This window comes from Hippocampus comes, unplaced genomic scaffold, assembly GCF_001891065.2.
Source record: "Hippocampus comes isolate QL1 unplaced genomic scaffold, H_comes_QL1_v1.1 scaffold36, whole genome shotgun sequence".
NCBI classification, from domain to species: domain Eukaryota; kingdom Metazoa; phylum Chordata; class Actinopteri; order Syngnathiformes; family Syngnathidae; genus Hippocampus; species Hippocampus comes.
The window spans coordinates 5,818,874-5,825,353 of NW_017805695.1; positions in this window are offsets into that span (position 1 = coordinate 5,818,874).

The following is a 6,480-nucleotide window of genomic DNA, read 5'->3' on the forward strand; positions in this document are numbered from 1 at the left end:
GTCGAGAGTCTGAGTAGGCACTTTAAATTTGTTCTGAAAAACTCATCATTTAAAAATACAACAAAGACCTGCAAACCTGTCTTATAAATGTTCAAGGCCAAGAATTACCAACACTTCATTCTGCCCTGTATCTTTCAGCCTTTCACAAACAACAGCTAGTTGCTCCGTCAGCTGCAGTAATTCCACCTGAGCAGCAACACTTTTCCTGGGAGTCTCACTAGGGGCTACTTTAAAGCATTCCACGTGGATGCGATGACTGCTTGCGAATTTAAGCGTGATTTGTGAATCGAAACAAGATTTTGTGCGTAAACTGATTTATTTGTTAACTTCAAAGCAGTACAGCACGTTATTTGTTGATCAAAATTGTAGTTAGGAAACCATTTCCTTTCCTCGGAAAAAGAAAAATAGTGGTTGGATGTTATGATGGAATGTCCAAATTGCTGGAAAGGCTGCCCACCCCTCCACCCCGCGTCCCACTGCATCTGCCATAAGTACATTACAAAGTCAAAAAGGTGATATCCTCCCACAATTTAAACACAATTTGTAAGGCAGTGTCAAAAGCATTTAGGACAGAGTTGCTTTGCTTGATTGCTGATTTATCCTTTTTTTTCACATCTTGATTACTCTCGCTTTTCAAAAGTGGCAGTACCATTTAATCCGAAGCCGAAAGTGACGTATCAGGGATGTCCAGAATACGTATTAGTGATGAGTTAAATAGAAGAATACATTGACCCTAAAGAGAGAAAAAAATGTGTTGGAGTTCACAAATGAAGCTTAACTTAAGGAATGTATGATGTTAAAGGAAATTTAAAAAATGATGATGATACATACAGTAATTTTGAGTGTTCAATCAACCTAACATGCATAATTTTGGAATGTGGGAGGAAACTGCAGTACCCAGAAAAACCTCATGCAGGCACGGCAAGAACATGCAAACTCCACACAGGAGGGCCACGGTCAGAATCGAACCCTGGACCTCTGCGCGTTGGCCTCACAGTGCAGAGGTGCAGGGTTCGATTCCGACTCCAGCCTTCCTGTGTGTTGTTTGCATGTTCTCTCCGTGCCTGTGTGGGTTTTCTCCAGGTACTACGGTTTCCTCCCACATTCCAAAAGCATGCATGGCAGTTTAATGGAAAACTCTAAAATGTTCCTAGGTATGAGTATGTGTGCAAATGGTTGTATGTCTGTGTGCCCTGGGTTTAACTGAGTTACCTTCACATCAACCTATAAATTTATTGAACATTATTGCCGATTACAGAATTTAAAATATTAATCTTGCACCACCACTTTTCATTATCCTCTGAATCTATAGTTCCCAGGCAATAAATGTGTGTGTGTGTGTGTGTGTGTGTGTGTGTGTGTGTGTGTGTGTGTGTGTGTGTGTGTGTGTGTGTGTGTATACTGTCTCTCCACACACACACACACACACACACACACACACACACACACACACACACACACACACACATCAGCAAGTTGCAAGCTGTGAGCAAAAAGCAATCGGTTTCAGTTGAATGACTCATGGAACATACAAATTCCCAGGGTAACTCTCCCTCCTATTTACAGACATAGGAATTGTTGATATATTGTTAACATTTCTCCAAGCGTATGCAGTCTCAGATTTTCAAATGTCTCTCTGTTTACCTTCCCATCTGCCAGTGACCACAGAATAATGGTCAACAAAAAACAACATACTTGCGCACATCAGCTTCTTTTCAAACCACCGAAATGTGACAACTGATAATTTTGACATTTCACAATTTTGTTCCTGTGCTGACCTTTTTCTGAAGCATGGCAGTAACATCCAATGTTGCCATTGACCAGTGCCAAAAACATGAAAAGAATGACTGCTGGGATTAAAGCTACATTTCATTACAATGAGTTCAGCTGAAGACGATAGCTCCGAGTATAAAACTGTGTTTTTCAGACAATTCACAAATTGTGCGTGTTCTGCCTTCCAAACTATGTTGGAGAAAATCCAAAATACTAGGCTGCGACTGAAGTGCAATTGTGAGCGGTGCACAGAATTGTTCCATCAGCTGCATGAAACCTAGCAATGTAAACCACTAAACAACCAACATACAGTATAAATTTAGCATATATTCAAAAATACTGACAAACATAACAGGCATGAATACAACTACTGGTATCTTACTCTGACAACTGGTGACTCAAGAAAAACTGAACCCAGGTGTGTTTTGGGTGCTGAAACTGAGTTCACCAGTAGCTTGCATAATCCAACGAAACAGTGGTGCCTGGCGGGCCTGTGTCTTTTTCACTTGCATCGACACCTGCAAAAAAAAAAAACCAAAAAAAAAACAAAACTGAAGCTCATGAATGCAGATGGAATTTCAGATGCTGAGATGAAATTTAGAGGTGACTGAATACACCTGAAGAGGATCTAAATACGTCCATGGGAAGTCACTGGTTTCCATTCCATACTGCTGAAGACTTCCGTTTGTATTTGTGTACTGTATGCCAAATCGTTTCCTTCTGTCAGAAAGAGCTGCAGAGCAACAAGGCAATTCCGAATTACGGTCTTGATTGCTAATGTTATTCAGGCCAGCTGTGCTCCCTGTTCTCTGCTTGGCCTCTCCTGGGTTGGGCCAAGCAGCAGTGCCAATGCCCATCAGCGCTCAACATCAATCGCTGCGTTCTCCAGATCAGATTGCATCTCCCACTGCACAGGCTTTTCAAAATACTTCTGTCCTATGGCTTGCGAAACATGTCATGCAATTGAACCTATTTGTTCTTTGTCCTCAAAGATCTCGTAAAATAAAACGTTTACTCACAATGTAATGTTTATGGCAGGCGGCAGGCCCGTCATGCATGTTGAGGCTGTGGTACTGTATATTGATGAAAGTGTAATTATAAGAGTCTACTTTGTTCTGTGGGTGATTTAAAATAAATATGTTTGATTTTCAGGGTGTTATTATGGTAATGAGTAGCAAAAGCGAAAACAAAGTGCGCATATAGAGTACAAAAAAAAAAAAAAAATCCAATACATCATCTCCTTTCCCAAAGCAGATTTGCAATCCATCACCTCCACAGTCTACAATTGCTTTTCCTTAGCCCATTTTAGCTTTATTATTATTATTTTTTTGTTTGTTTGTTTTGGTGTTAATGATGGCTGTCATTTAGCATTTCTTAGCATCTAAGTCCCATTTCCTTACCGTTCAGTCACGGACGTTCTGATTTATTTTAACCAAATACTGTTCAAAAACACAAACCAGAGCGGAGTGGGCAACTCGCCTCGACAACATTGGGAGCTTTATAGCCTGCTGCCAAAACTCCCAAGGGCAGCCGCCTCCATCATTGCCTGAGCGGAATTCATCATCCAATTTGCAGAGCATAATTTGCCGTCGACCAAGTGTTGTCATCCGTGTTAAAGTATCTCCACATGGTTGACATGGCTCCCACCCACAAGGTATACTGTGTAACAGGCTAGTGAAGTGGAGTATGAGCACAGGCAAATAGTCCCTTTCATGATCCACCATAAGAATGGCATTGGTGTTAAACTGAAAGGGCATTTCCATTTGTGTGATTCCAAGACACATCCTAAAACTTGTCAAAGTCAAAGAATAGAGTTGGAAAATGAAGAAACTTTGTGTTCTCCTGCGAGAACCTTTACGTCATGCAGTATTCATTCCTTAATCAAGATGCTGGGGCAGGACTGTCAAGCCCAGCACAGGCTCTAACATTTTTTCATACCTGTCGGTGTGCGTTCCTAATCTTTTCACTCCAGAACAAGATGGATTACCTGACTGTTGATAAGTTGAATAAACCTGTGTGTGTTTACCCCTGCAGTCTCCCTCGAGCTCCATCTTCTTTTGAGCGCATGAAGGCACATATGGTTGTTCGTAATCGTTTATTTGCAGCTGGAACGGCAATATCCTGACAATTCCATTTCATTCATGGCCGTGAACATTGTACATGTGTATGCTTTTCATACTGGTGTATTTGCTGGAGAAAAAAAAAACGAAAGTATTATTGAGAATTACTGTATAAAGTGCTCTGTTGCACATTTTCATAGATTACATCTGTTCAATCAGATAATTACTGTGCACATTTTATACATTGATACTACGCAGAACAGGTAATAAAAGAGAACAAGTCGCCACCCAACCACCCACAGTCTCTGATCACACCTTTCATTAGGCCATCACACATACCCTATCCCGGGGGTCGGCAACCCAAAATGTTGAAAGAGCCATATAGGACAAAAAAAACAAAAAACAAATATATCTGGAGCCGCAAAAAAATAAAAGCCTTCTATAAAACTTACAATGAAGTGAACACATGCTGTTTGTGTGTAGGAGACTGGACTGTCTCAGAATTGTTTGCTCTTTATTCCTCTGTTGTGTGTTAACAAACACCCCCATAGAATTTATTTTGTGATTTCCTCGCTTGATTTTTTGTTTTGGTGCATTATTTCCGCTTTTCTTAGTGTCATTGAAGTGATCATGAATTTCCGTTTTTCACAGGCTCTCTTTGAACGCCTTTCGAGTTGAACGAAAAGAGAGAAGGCATGGAGTCAGACGCAGATGTGTCTGTATTTGTCGAGACTGTTAAAAGCATAAATAAAGTGTTCGTTTTAAAAAACCAACACCACAGCTCTCCTTTTTCGGAGCTGCAACATGTATCATATCTATTTGAGCTATATTAGCCTACTATCAAAATCTTTTTCCATTTTCAAAAATGTTTATAAAGCTCCAGGGAGCCACTAGATGTCGCTAAAGAGCCGCATGCGGCTCTGGAGCCGCGCGTTGCCGATCCCCGCCCTATCCCAATTGCAAATGCAATTATTGTAGTCTCAAAAGATAATTAAAAGACGGACATGATTTGTGGAGACATGGCGAGGGATAGTGGAGTGATTGTAACCTTGTAGGATTACCGGTAATTGCAACATAACTCCCTCTAACCAATCAGAGCAACTTTTACTGGTTTTGATGCACTCTGAATAGCCGAATGACAAAGTTGAGCAACACTGTTTCTGAACAGTTGCAGTTTCTGAACACGCCACTAATGCGCAAGTAACTGAAAGACTTGACTTGCCCCTCACTGCACTCTCAAACAAACATACATGGGACAGGTGCGGTACAAACACAGAAACAGGAATTTTATTGGAACTGAATGGCTACTTACCTGTGAATGAAAGAAAATGTTTTTAAATGGAAATAAACATCTCAATAAATACATTGCTCAGTGGGACCGAAGGGGAGGCTTGACAGATTTCTGGCAAGACTAGAGTCTCCCCTCGCCGTCCATGTTGTACAGGTGTGTTGCCATGCTGTAAAAGTCAAATGTCACCAAGGGTACAAAAGCGGTGCCATTGAGCACTCAGTGACAAGCGCCCCTCTACTTTTTTTAACCAAAAGTATCGAAGGACAGCGGTTTGTTGTCAAATGTCATCTTGGCAAAACCAAGTCAACATTGTTCTCATCTCAGCCTCTGGTTGAATTGTTGTATTGTTCTTTTTTCCTTTTGAGGCTGGAGGTCTAATGCAGCCACACGAAGAGAAGCGTCTGCATCTACAGGTACACACAAACGGCCTCTCTCTTTCATCACTTTGTGTGTTCTACGAGCCCTCTGAAATGCAAAGATGTGTTGGCTGATTTCCTTTGTTCTGCTTGACTTGGTGCAGTGGCGAAATTGCTGCTCATTATAGGTTTTGTGGCCACACCGTGTTGTTGGTCGATCCTGCTCCTTTATGTATGGGGAAACAGCTCCACTATTAAGCCAGAGCATTAAGAGTCACCATTACTGAATGTACCATGGAGACACATAAAAAGGAAAATAGCAGTACACATCGTTGTAGGGTGTAACAGTGTGTTTTAGCATCACATTATTCTGCCTAGTATCTGGATAAAACATCACGACACTCAATTTAACTTGTTTTTTGAATCAAGTCCATAAAGTACAAGTTTAGCACAGCCCATTACATCTGACACCACCAGTGTTAAGAGATTTTGCAAAAAGTTAAGGCTGGATGCAAGACATTGGTCACGATCCAATAAAGCAGGCCACCTGCGGTTTGCACGTTTCTTTTTTTCTTCCCAAATCCTTTTCCAAAACAATGCTAGAGAATAAACAAGACAAATCACTTAATTCACAAGTTTCATTTTACCTTTTACCTTTTCTCTGCCATGTCATTTTTTCATTCAGTGTAAAGTGACCCTTAGGAGCATAAGCGGATCAGAAATTGGATGGATGGATGGATGGATGAACAGTTGGGAAAGCAAATCGAGAACTTCTTTTATGAAAATCGCAAGTTAGTGGTAGAGGCCGATGTGAAAGACAATGGATGGGATATTGTCGTCAGAATAAAATTTTTTAGGGTGGGAACAAACTTCAAAGACATTCTCAAAAACTTTCAGTACACTACAGGCTATTGATGAGAACGGAAGATTCAGTGCAGTTTCCAGCAAAGTGTGTACTCCATTTGCTTACGCGCACACACACACACACACACACACACAC